This window comes from Mastomys coucha, unplaced genomic scaffold (genome assembly GCF_008632895.1).
Source record: "Mastomys coucha isolate ucsf_1 unplaced genomic scaffold, UCSF_Mcou_1 pScaffold23, whole genome shotgun sequence".
NCBI lineage: Eukaryota > Metazoa > Chordata > Mammalia > Rodentia > Muridae > Mastomys > Mastomys coucha.
The window spans coordinates 71236590-71250216 of NW_022196906.1; the positions used below are offsets into that span (position 1 = coordinate 71236590).

The 13627-nt window shown below is 44.1% G+C and overlaps 1 protein-coding gene across 4 annotated transcripts in view; it reads right to left on the reverse strand.

Annotated features, from left to right (window-relative positions):
* The window catches only part of Fam83b (family with sequence similarity 83 member B), an 83204-nt gene extending 72146 nt beyond the window's left edge, over positions 1–11058 (reverse strand). Inside the window, exons 1-2 of one of the 4 annotated variants that reach the window (XM_031343755.1) lie at positions 10985–11058; positions 1757–1870 (exon numbers count right to left, since the gene is read on the reverse strand). The gene's annotated coding sequence lies outside the window, so the exon portion shown is untranslated. Of the gene's footprint in view, positions 1–1692; positions 1871–10784; positions 10801–10984 lie in introns of those variants that run through there. The other 3 variants (XM_031343754.1, XM_031343757.1, XM_031343756.1) reach the window with 3 other exon arrangements.
* Between the last annotated feature and the right edge of the window lie 2569 nt (positions 11059–13627).

The window sequence follows — 13627 nt, forward strand, 5'->3', positions numbered from 1 at the left end:
TCTCCAAGAATCAGGAGTTTACTTTAAAACTTCAGACTGACTGTTCTCCCTGTAGGAGCAGAGGTCCCAGAATCAACAATGAGGACCAGCTGCTGGAGATAGTGAGCTAAAACCACCTGGCCTGTGGGATTTAGCATTTCTTCCCAGAAGTACCTTTGTCCTGGAAGCCTGCCTTAGACTACAGACATTCCTGGCAAAGTGCCTGATTACATCTGTAAGGCAGAGAGATGTGCTGCTTAATCTTAGCTAAACCTAAAGACAAGTACCCCATCCCCTACCCCCCATCCCCCAAGGATCTAGGAACTGCTAGAGAGCAGCTACCTCCTAGGTTCTAAGACGACAGCCTTGTAGCAGCGCACCCAGCTCACAGAGATGCTGTTCTGTAAATGGTGCTCCCACAGAAGAGTTTAATTTGTGAAACTTCTTTCTGAATATATACTATTTTGCAGTGGAGGAAAAATAAATAAATGTTAAAAGAAGTGCCTCAGAAGTTCTTTTTAACTTTAGTCACCTTGTTAATCCATGCACTTAACTGATGGCAATCTGTGATTCAGAGCTCTACATATAAAACTGTTTAATAATCCTTATACAGCGGTGCAAACAGTACAGAGTATCCAGAAGGAAAAGCTATTGGGCTATATGAACCCCCAAAGGAATAAAAGGCAAAAAAAGAAGAGAGGGCAGGAGCAGGGGTGGGATGGGGTCGGGGGGGGGCGAAGGGAGGGAAGGAGGGAAGGAGGGAAGGAGGGAAGGAAGGAGGGGAGAAGGAACAGAACAGAATAGGATGCACTTCACTGGAACTTAACAAGGAACTCCCTCACAGAGTTGCCACGGCACTCCCGGCCCAGGTCATAGGTCATAGGTCAGCAATAGTCCAACTGTTCTCTTACTGTGCTTTATGAGGCTAACAATTATTTGTCTAGCCAAAGTCTTAACGCTCACTACTAACTGTTAAATACTTGGGCAATGACATAATAACAATAATAACGATGATGATAATAATAACAACAACAATAGTATACTACCTTAGTAACACTGGTATGACACATTAGAAAATACTGCAGCCTAATTAAAAATCAAATTATTGATACAGAACTTGCTAAGATTCAAGCACAGCGCTGTTTCTAGTACATGAAGGTGTTGTGGTAAGACAAAACACTAGGCTTCCAAAGGAACAGTGAAGACACACCGAGCGCTCGCTCGGGGGCTCAAAGAGCAGGATTAGTTTCAGCGGAACCTTCTGGGAATCATACAGATATCACTTATCTTTTGGGGATTCTCTTGAAACCTTGTGTTTTCATTTCTTATTTACATTAGTCATTCTGCAAACAGCTTTTGTACATTTAAGTTAATCACAATGAAGGGCCTAAACTGTGTTTTTAATACAAGTAGTGATTCCGATGAGATGTGAGCCTGACTCGTTTTTCTTGTTTCTTATATAGGTTTTGTTTCTATATAAACCTATCTCACCAGGAAGACTGAGAATTAAAATTAATTACAGTGATGTTGTTTGGTGTATCATTAAGATGAAACTGGAGGAAACCATAATGGAGTTTAGATTCTACTTTAGCTATAGGACACAGAGAAATTAAGAAGGAACGGAGCTAGAAACCTCCTATGGGCCAGCTTGCCTAGTGTTTGGAGCGGGAGGGCAGGATTTTGCTTAGCTGTAGAATATAAGTGCTACAGTACCTATCCATCAGGCAAAGAATGCCTGTTGGTGCAACAGAGACAAGAACAGCTTCGACATAACCACCTGCTTTGTTGTTAAGCTGTCTTCTAAGTGTTTATATTTACACTCACAGACCAGAAAACTTCTCAGTCTGAAGCAGTCCTTTTTGTAGAGGATGGTCAATGCAGACATTCAAACCTGGTCAGTGTGCAAAGAAGAAGAGACTGAGGGATGCTCAGTGTTAACCCACTTCTATCACCACTCACTTCTCCATCCCCCACCTACTAGGCTCAGTGAACACCACCCATCAAAGGGAGAACAACTTTAAGAGCCCAGGGATGCAGTAGAGGGATGGGAAAACCACTGGGCAGATTGGCACTGTTTGTCAACCCTGAACACATAGCAACTACCAGTATCTGCACAGGATCGGGCCTCCACTCTTCCACTACTGAGAGACCAACAGCCTCCTCCACTCTTCCACTACTGAGAGACCAACAGCCTCCTAAGTCCCATTTCTTCCTGGCACAACATTATCTGTAATGGTGCAGCCACTGGGGTACTAGGTAGGAAGGGGTTTGCTCAGTAAAAGGAGAATGCTAGAGGGCCATGGGTAGCGAACATAATCAAAATACACTGAAACTGTCAAAAAGAAGGGAAGGCTTTTGTAACTTGGATGAAATAGCAAAGTGAAGTTCTGAATTATCAGATTAGTCAATAGTCCAGTTATGAACCCAGATTTGGGGGTTGAGATCTCTCTCTCTCTCTCTCTCTCTCTCTCTCTCTCATATACACACTGTTAGCATTCTGTATAAACTCCAGCTCCACAGATACCCAGGTATGCTCCTCCCCATGGTTACCTGGCAATGGCTAGGTAGGCCTGGCCCTATAAAAGGGGTTGCTTGCCCCCTCCTCTCTCTCTTACTCCTGCTTCTCTCCCTTGTCTCTTCCCACTTTGCACTCCCTCTCTCCCCATTTCCTTCCCCCCTCTCTCCACGTGGTCATGGCCAGCCCCTACTTCTCTACTCTCTCCTCTCTGCCTTTCTCTGCCTCTACTACCCTCTTAACTCCCTCCCCATGCCCTAAATAAACTCTATTCTATATTATACTGGTGTGTGTCTGGTCTTTCAGGGGGAAGGGGGAAGTGATGCCTTCGCATGGGCCTGCCGAGGCACCCCCTTCCCCCACACCCCGCCAGAACATATTCTTATAGCTATTTCTCTTTTTATGATCACAACACACACACACACACACACACACACACACACACACACACACAAATGAAAACAGGCAAAAGTGAAAATAGGATGAAGAAGGACATCTTTTCCTTGAAGGTACTATAGGCATGGTTAAACAATGATAACCAAGAGAGCCAAAGGTCTCCAAAAGCTGATGATCCCCTCACAGCTCATCCTCAGTGGGGCCTGTTTCCTAGTTGTCAATGTTTAGATGAAGGAGCTTGGCTTACCTCTGCTTCCCCTCATTGCATTGTTTACCCCAGAACAACCTCACCCAAAGTTACATCCATTCTGCTAAGCTTCCACACTCACATGCCCATTGGCTGGCGGACACTTTCCTGGACATTCAACAAAGATACCTCCCTTCTCCTTACCCCTAGCTAATCACTATTGTTGTATTGGTTTTTCCATGGGCCTGGAATGTTTCTTGTTTACACTGCTTTCTTAGTGACCCTTATTAATCTCCTGAGAGGGGTCTCCGAGACCCCTTTTATCACCTTACTTCATTTAGCAGTGTCTGGATGAGGTAGTCGTCACATGCATTGGCTCGCCAGGACAGGAGCTGTGTAAGAGGCTCTGAGGGGTGTGTGCTAACTTACTGGTGAGCTGGCAATTCTTGTCTCAGATAAGGACTCTTCTCTTACACAACAATTTTCAAATCTATTCACTGCGCAATTATACAGGAGAAATGAGAGTGTACCTTGTGTCGCCCATCTTGTTTTGCCTTGGCTCTCTTCCTCACTTTACAACAGCCTGGACAAGTCTCCAAATGCCAAAGCCTTAGTCAAACTTACAACACATTTACATAAAACACCACAGGCAAGAAGTGGCCTTTGCTGCTAAAATGTTTGACACGTGTCATGAGCACTGTTTGAATCTACTTAAGGAAACAAAAAGTCATTCTGGGGACATATTGGCATTTATAGACAAATGATATAGGGAGGCCCAGCAAATATAGTCTTTACCAAGAATCTTAAAATGGTGCTTCAAGTAATTTTAACCAAAGCTGTGCACCTCATCTACAAAGAAATGAAACTCTGCAAATGATATGTCAAAATGTGCAGTCAGACAAAGGAACTGCAGGGTCTTTTTTTAAGGTCTTTAATTTCATTCTGTTATGTGCATGAGTGTTTCACATGCATGTATGTCTGAGTAGCATGTGCATCTGTTGCATGCAGAGTCCAGAAGGGGGCACTTGAGCTCCTGGAACTATAGTTACAGACCATTGTGAGCTGCCATATGGGTGCTAAGAACCGAACCCTGGTCCTCTGGAAAAGCAGCCAGTGCTTTTAGTTGCTGAGTTATTTCAATAGCCCACCATCAGACTCTAAAAAAGAAGCTTGAAATAGGTATACTTTTGTGGAAGGTATGTCAATGAAGACAAATTTGTGCAATTAAAAAGCTAAGAATCCGGGCGGTGGCACATTCCATCACTTGGGAGGCAGGGGCAGGAGGATTTCTGAGTTCGAGGCCAGCCTGGTCTACAGAGTGAGTTCCAGGACAGCCAGGGCTATACAGAGAAACCATGTCTCAAAAAAACAAAACAAAACAAAAAAAACCAGAAAACAAACAAACAAAACAAAACAACAACAAAAAAAGCTAAAGCTAAGAAAAGTGTAAATATTATCTCTCCCACAGAAAGACTTTAACATAAGAGACCAATCATGCATGTAACAGGGATATCACCCAGAGTCTAGTCCTCCCTCAGAGTCACTGACCTCAGGGTTCCCTTCTAATCAGGCTTGCTAAGGCAGCTTTGCCATAATCGAAATAAAATAGTTATTATTTTTCTTATCCCAAGAAGCTTTCAATGAAAGTCTGAAAAGTCACGTGCCTTTTACTTCAGACTTGTTTTCTCGATAACCTTATCAGCTTCTTTCTTTTGTTTATAGTCCACTTGTACACAGAAGTGTTAGTTAACAAAGTATATTCTTTCAGTATGCAAACTCGTGCTGGATTTGGATGTCCAAGCCTACGGGTTCCAGAGGGCAGAGCTACTCTTGGAGAACATGACATAATGTTGGAATAATGTCATACATTTTGGAATACCCCTTGACCTTGAAAAGGTTTCACTCATTCCTTCTCTTGCATTTCAAATTGCAGCTCTTTGACACACAACATTTAACATGCTCAGTGAGAGGGACTCTACTCCACAAAGTATGTTATGTCAAGCTACTGGAAGATCCAATATTAACAGCAGAGCTCAGTCCTGGCTTTCCATTTAAATCAAGGTGATTGGTTTCTCAGATTGTAAGAACTGGACCTCTGCTGCAAGAACAAACCTTTCCACCAGCGCCCTTCTCATAACACTTCCAGTGGACAGATTGACATTTCTTCCTTCTTTTTGTTTGACATAGAAATTGCACATCTGTATTAAAACTTTCAATCTTCTTCATTACTGTTTTATTACTATGCTTTTTTTTAAAGGCTGAACAATACATACAAATGAACAGTCCTTAAATCTTTGCCTACACTTTGTCAGACTTTTAAAATACATACACATTATTTTTTCTTTATTCTTGAGAATGCCATAAATGTATATAATGGAAGATGAAATGACCTACTCCCCCATTTCCCACCTCCAACTCCCCCTCCAAATCTTCCCCAACATGCCCCCCCTTGACCTCTGTTTTCCCTTTTTCTTTTGATAGTCCATTAAGTCCAATTAATGCCATCTACAAGTGCTTGGGTGCAGGGCCTTCCACTAGAGCATGGAAAATCTACCAGCAGCCACACATTCCAAAAAGAATGATTCTACCTGCCCAGCAGCTATCAACAGCTCAGAGTTCCCATGTAAATGAGCTTTGAGTAGCCTAGAGTCTTCCACATAAACACTGGCATGCAAAACACTTTATCTTTCATATAGACCATCATCCATCAAAGGCAAGTATTTCAACTCACTGCATACTGGACTGTAGGCTGGGCATGTTGTTTCTATGTCATCATTTGCTTTCATTGCCTTACTTCCACAATTACCTGAGTATCATTGTGCGAGGTCAACTTCTACATTTTGGGGAAACCAAAGTCCATATTTTAGTGATGTTCACCTCATCAGTTACATACAGTTTAATCAGAGAGAATTAACAGGCCATGGCAAAAGGAAAACATCCTAATTCTAAACCAAAGGCATCTATCATGGAGCATACCTTCAGTTGTAAGAGAAAGCAATCATGTTTAAGATGGAAACTGCTAGAAGTACATAGTTTAATATTTATTTAATGTTCAGTGAGGCTGTCAAATTGTTTTATAATGTATTATAGGTACTATGGACTAAAGTTCCTGTTTTTGTAAACTTTGCCTGGCTTTTGACTTCTGTACAATGTTATAGACTTCCGGAAACCTATAGTTAATTAAAGTGATTTCTAATAGAGATGACAGACAGCCTTTAAAAAGGAAACATATAAACAGGAGCCCAGATGAAGCAAAGAGGGAAAAAAATACCAGATAGGATAGACAAAAAGAAATGAAGACATAGAAAAAAATATAGAAAAGGAGAGAGAACACGAAGGAACACAAGGAGCTAGAAAGACAAGAGGCAGTTTTCTAGCTGGTTTGTTGTTGGTGGTGGTGATGATGGTGGTGGCGGGTATTTTATTTTTATTTATTTATTTATTTATTTATTGAGCAGTAGAGCAAAAAACAGGAAGGGAAGGATGGCAACTGAGAATAAACCACAGGGAACACAGCCACTTAGCTCTGCTACACATTTCTCTAGCCAACAAATCAAAAATTATATTTATTTGAGGAAAACACAGTTCTTTCAAAACATCAAGGAACAGCTGCTAAATGAGGCAGATTAGACTTTTTAGAGTGACTGTGCAGAGCATTGTGCTGTTAAGAATTAAAGTCATCATTACTTGTGTGAGCATATAACCGGCAGCCCATACACCCCCACCCCCACCCCTGAAAGGATTCCATCCCAACTCCTGGGGAGGAGGAGGCCACTCTGCGGGCACAGCATTCCCTTTCCTTCCCAAATGAGTGATTTTTACACCATCACAGATGCAACCTGATGTTAATTACAGCGAAAACCTTTTGAAATGAAAATGCAGCAAGAAGAGAAGGAATCATGAGCTTCCCAGAGATATTCTGCAGGAGAGTGAGTTCACAGTCTCTCAGAGTGCTCACAGTGAGAAGTGGCCACAGAAAATTTCAGAGCCCAGTGGGACAAAGAAGTGATCACATGGTACAAATATTTCACAACAGTGGGAAAGCCTGCGAGTCAGTAGAATTAAGTACTTCATCCAAAATCTTAACTAATTCAGATCTGCTAATGTTCGGTTTAACAAATGACTAATGAACCCATACACTATCCACAAGGACCAGAAGCCTTCCTCTGTGTATATTTAACATTGCTCTCAGGTCTGTCAACTGGGAGCTTCCTCATATCCAAGAATGGTGTCTGTTTCCACTTCTCTGGGGGAATAGACCATTTGGAATACAATGAATTTATGTGAATGATTTTAATGAATGGACAGTGTGAAGATCCCAAATATTACTCATTTGATATTATCACTGTAAAGGGTTTGTATAAACCTTTGAAAATAGGCTCCTGCCAGGACAGGAGACTACACTTGACACTATGCCAGTATTCAAAAGAAGCTAATCATTAATTTCAACTTCACTTTCACCAGGGATGAGCAGCCTAAAAATTATAGGGTATACAGCTCAAATGATAAATATCATATGCCCTGGGGGATATCTTACCCCTATTCTAAGGGCAACGAGACGATAATACAGAATTAAAATTACACAATAATTAGATGTCCCCAGAGGAAAAGTTTCTTCAAATCATCCTTGACCATGTAATTAAAGAATTCCCCAGTATAGACATGTCCAGTGAATTTCTCTTCTGTTAGTGTCTTTCTACCTGGTAATATGAAGATTGTTCAGTGATTAGGGCAAAAGTACCTGCCATCAAGCAAGCATGAGGACCCAGGTTGGGATTCTCAGCAGTAAAGTAAAAGCCAGATGTAGCAGTGTGCCTGAAATCCCTGTGCAGGGGCATTAGACCCTTGGAAGTTACAAGCCAGACAGTCTAGCACAATTTGTGAACTTCAGGTTAAGTGAGAAACCTTGTTTAAAAAAAAAAAAGTTGGGAATCAAGAGGTGAGCTACCTAAGATTTACCTCTGTCCTCCACTTGAACATACAACACTTAAGGTAGAATGCAGCACACACCACACCACACCACACACACTCACACTCACACACACGTGCACACACACACACACACACATACACCACACATATACCACACACACATATGTACACACCACACACACTATACACATCACACACACACACAAACCACATATACCCACATACATACACTCACATACACCATACCCCACACATACACCACACACACACACACACACACACACACACACACACACACACACACACACACAGGTCATTTCACTTCAGTCACATTCCACAGAATCACAGCCACTGAAAAATCCTTTTCTTTCCCAAACCCCATTTTGTCTCCCTCTATATGTTTGCCTTCCACAGCAATCAGTCAGACCACGATTGGCAGTACCCTCCTTCCTATAAACTCTGCCCCACTGGTGGGGCTGGGACTCTTCAGGCAGAGACCATCTTCTCATAAAGAGAGACATGCCCTCCATTCCCTCTGAAGTTCTAATTCTCATTCTCTCTCTCTCTCTCTCTCTCTCTCTCTCTCTCTCTCTCTCTCTCTCTCTCTCAAAAAAAAGTTGACTCTGATTTTAATGTGACTTTAGTGATATTTGTACAAAATTTTAATCTCAGGGATATTTAAGCCTTGTTTTCTGTTTAGAACTGTTTGATAAGAGGAGGATATGTTCTGATCTGCAAATGGTATGTTCACCCACAAAGCTCAAAAACACAACTCGCAGAGTTGAACGTCATGAACAAAAGTGCATTTCACATCTCTCAATGACATATTTAAGAGATATTGCTTGTAGACACTAACAAATATAAGCCACAAAAGGGGCTAAGAAGCACACTCCTCACCTAACTAGCTAGACGAGCACACTCACCTAACTAGCTAGACAAGGTCACTTGTCACTTTGCAAATAAGTAGTCAAATTAAACTTAAGTGGGCCCTTTCTGAAGGGCATCCTACAACCAGGATTCTGACCGTCCTCAGAGACCTCTGCTTTAATGAGACCACAGGTTCACAACAGTATTCTGGAGGTCCATGTAGAGCAGTGTTACGTGTCATAAACGTGTTATGAGTTAGTCTAATTGAATGGGGTGTATGTAAGGGAGAGCTGCAGAATGAGAGAGTCAGCTGGAGAAAATACTAATAAGGGCCTTGAGATGCCTTTTGCCAGCAAAAGCCTTGTGCAGCAAGTCTGACTACCTGGGCTAATTCAGGATTCCACAGTGGGAGGGGAGCTCCTTCTCTCCATATACTTTGTAACACACACACACACACACACACACACACGCACACGCACACGCACACGCACACGCACACGCGCACACACACGATAATATAAATATTATCTTTTAAAATATCTTTATTATCTTTATTTATCTATATTCTCAATGAACAAGCATGACTATAAACTTTAAGGCATATGACAACTGCAGGAAGAGACCAACAGATAATTAGTCAATAATTAATTATTATAATTAATTATATTTTAAAACAATTACAATTAACAATTAATCATACATATGTATATATTATTAATACATAATGCATATGTATTAATCATTATACATATATTATTTATTCCACCTCAAGACTTTTGTCACTTATGAAGTAAACTCAAAAGCATAATCGCAGAGACATCTCTGAGTCAGCACCAGGGGCGTGGTGTGCCTCAGCATCTATGCAATCCCTTTCACCAACTCTTCAACTGGGCTACTTCCCACAGTAAATTCTGAGCAGCTGCAGTCTCCACCTGCCAGGCTTAAAAAGGAGATCCACCCATTCCCTCAGGCAGGCTCTGCAGGAGGCACCAAACACCCTTAGTAGAAGCATACACCCCTAATGTCCCAGCCCCAAAAGCAAAGGGGTGGAATTAGCAATCGGATGGTGTAGGGACAGCTAGAGTGCTTGGGACTAAGAGTGACAGTAAGTAGAAGACTGACAGATCTCTCTGCCCCACTTTGCAATCACCATTGGTTCTTTACTTTGGAAAACTCCAAGCAGCTTTCTCTCTTAAGTTCCTCTCCTCATCTGCCTCCTTTCCCTCTGGCTGGTCAGCACTGATTCAGCGTCAGTCAGATGTCCTTGGGCCCTTGGGCTTGTTGGGATGAGAAAGGGAAAGAAGGGAGGGGCCTGCCAGTAACCTGGAATGCTTTTAGTAGGTTGAGTCTGAAATTGGACTGTGGGAAATCATAATCTCGCTTCAACTGCTTGCAACCAGCATGTCTTGATATGTATTTATTTAGTCTCCACCTCTAGATCAGAGAGACCTTGTAATCTGTAGCCCTATCGCACTAACCATAGCCAACAGGCTACCGGCATTCCCATAACCTCCCGTCTGTCCTAGAAAGCACTATTGTCTTTTTACACACTCATAATTTCAGCAGCTAATACAAACTTGCTGCTCCCTCACTCACAGGAAACCTATCAGACAGAACTGGTTTGAAGTCTCCAAGACCCTTCCAGAAATCACCTCTTGCAGTCACATTCTGTGCTTACTTAAGGTCACAACCTACAAGGGGCGGATTCCCAAGGGAGAGAGCTCAGTGAGGTCGCAGACCCAAGGCACCCCAACTGTAATCATCCAGCAGAGAGAAAGTGAATCATAGAAAAGCTCTTCCTCTTCAACTTCTGCTTGGCCTTTGAGCTCTCTGCAGCCCAGCTCTGGGCTTCCTGGTAACCCCGGCCCTTCCACTTCCACCCTCTTCCCTCGCTCTCCCCAGACCGACCCTCTTCCTCCTAGTCTTCTCCGAGGGTCTTACTCGGCAGCAGGAAATTCATCAAGCGATCCCGGAGGGGCGGCGCCTGTCCTCTAGACCGCACCTCCACTTTCAAAACTTTGTAACTCCCTCTCCCCAAGTCCAAGGAAGAGCCCTGGAGCGCAGCCCCACGCTCTGCAGGCCCCGTCCGGTCCCCGCGCTCCACTCACCCGCCGCCACTGCTACCGCCGCCGCCGCCGCCGCCGCTGCGAAGGTGGCGCCCAGGAAGCCGGGAGGAGGGAAGCGCACCTGCGCGGGCGGGCGGGCGGGCGGGAGCTGGCCGCACCTCCCGGGCGGTGCCGAGCGTGTCACCAGGGGGCGGCGAGTTGCAACAGGTCCCGATTCTCTACACAGAGCAGCGCACAGGGCCCAGCGCCCTGTCTGAACTCAAAATCCCAGCCCTGCACACAGCACTCTTTCTTTTCCTCCTCGCCCGCCGGGCTGGGACGCTGGAGCAAGTCTGGACACCTGCGCGCTTGCGAGCAGGGACCCGGAAAAAGCCAAGCACACCTGGGAAGAAGGTGGACCTTTGAGCTGGACAGGGGTGCTTTCCGCCTGGCTCCGGGCTCCAAGACGCACTCTGGAGTCCCAGGCTTTGGAACAGGGGTCCCGGCCCCTCCCGATTCGCAGCCCGCAGCCCGCAGCCCGCAGGGCAGACCTCTCTGGCAGGTTTTGAAGAGACATAGAGGTGGAAAGGTGGTTGGTTGAAAGAAAGAAGAATGTCAAAAACCATCGGCTTGGGTATGGATTTTCGACTGTCTTGATTACTTGGAAGGAAAGGACAGAGTTTAAAACAAGGATGTCAGCAATATAAGCAGCTCACTCCTGGAGACAATGGAAGAAGCAGAGACTGCAATTTGATTTGTTTAATTAAATATATTTATTCACTTTACAACCCAAAACCAGCCCTTCCTCTCCTCCCAGTATCTCCCCTCAAGTGCTCCCCCCATTCCCCTTAGAAGGGGAAGTCCCCTTCTGGGTGTCAGGCCACACTGCCCTCATCCCACCCCTACCCTACCGACACTGAACATTTAAGTTGCTGCAGGACTAGGCAAATCCTCTCCTACTGAGGCCAGACAAGGCTGTCCCTTTAAGGGTCTGGGGTCCACAGGCAGGCTGGTAGGCAACAGACTCGGGGACAGCCCCTGTTCTCCTTGTTTGAGGGACCTGCTGGAAGAGCAAGCTGCTCATCTGCTACAGATGTGCACAGGGCCTAGGTCCAGCCGTGTTCACTCCGGTTGGTGATTCATTCTCTGGGAGATTCCAAGAGTCCAGGTTAAATGACTCTGTTGGTCTTTCTGTGGAGTCCTGTCCCCTTCTGGTCCCTCAGTCTTAAATGTGGTATATCTATACAATGGAATACTGCTCAGCCATTAAAAATAAGGACATCATGAATTTTGCAGGAAAATGGATGGAGCTAAATAATATCTCCCTGAGTGAAGTAATCCATGGTATGTAGTCACTTATAAATGGATATTTAGCCACAAAGTACAGACCCAAAGATGACAAAGAACAAGAGAGTCCGTGAGGATGGCTGAATCATTCTCAGAAGGGGAAACCAAATAGATATCAGAAGTCTATGGAAGGAGGGAACAGGGTGGAAGAGGGGATGGAGAGGGGAGTGGAGCAGGAGGAAAAGCATGGGAGAGAGAAAGGAAATCAGCTGGGGGGCGGGCAGGGACAATCTATAGGACATGCCAGTGACCTGGGATGGAGAGAGGCCCCAGAAGGTCTAAGGGAGCAACTCTAGGTAAGATTCCTAGCAGGATATGGATCCTGAAATGGCCACTTCCTGTAGCCAGGCAGGACTCCAGTGGAAGGTTAAGGACAGCCATCCACCCACAAAGCCTTGGGCCCAAAATGTGCCCTGCCTGCAAGATGTGCAGGGGCAAAGATAGAGCAGAGACTGAAGAAATGGCCAACCAGTGACTGCCCCAAACTGAGATCCATCCCATGGGCAAGAACCAGTCTTCAACACTATCACTGATACTCCCTTATGCTTGTAGACAGGAATGTAGCAAAGCTGTCCTCCAAGAAGCTCCACCCAGCAGCTAGATGGAGCTTTGGAGACTTACAGAAGAGTTGCAGTTCGATTTTAAACACAGCAGTCAAGTTTCATTTCTGTCCCTCTTAATTAGTGCCATGCATGTTAAGAGTAACCAATCTAATCACGAAACCATCAAGATCCAGCCATTTCAGACAGTGTTAACATTGCAGCCTATGAGTCTGGAGAGTGGCTCTCTCCATAAGAGTGCTGGCTGCTCTTCCAGAAGACGTAGGTTTGATTCCCAGCACTCACAGGCAGCTTACAACCATCTATAACTCCAGTCTGAGAGGGTCAAGCGCCCTCTTTTGGCCTCCTCAGGCAATAAGAACGAATATGCTGTACATATATACATGCAGACAAAAATACTCATACATATAAAATAAAAATATTTTCTTCAATGTGGCCTAGTAAAGGAACGCTAAGTCTACGGCCAAGATAAATGCTCTTTCATCTTCTAGCATGACACTTACATTATCCCAAAATGGAATTAACCTTTAAACCACTTGTACTAAACTGTTAGAATTTGAGTTAGGTCAGGACTGATAAACTGGACTAGGCAGGAGGAGGAAATTTACATACTCGAAAAAGGTGAGGCATGCCAACTTAGGCCAAAGTCAGAACAGGTTGTAGCACAAATCAGGGGTTACAGACCCTAACCTCCGTCCTCTAGTCTCCTTGCTTCAAAAGAATGTAAAGAATTATCCTGCTTTACACATTGAATTTTTTCTTCTGTTCCTGCTAATTTCTTCTATGTATTTATATTTTA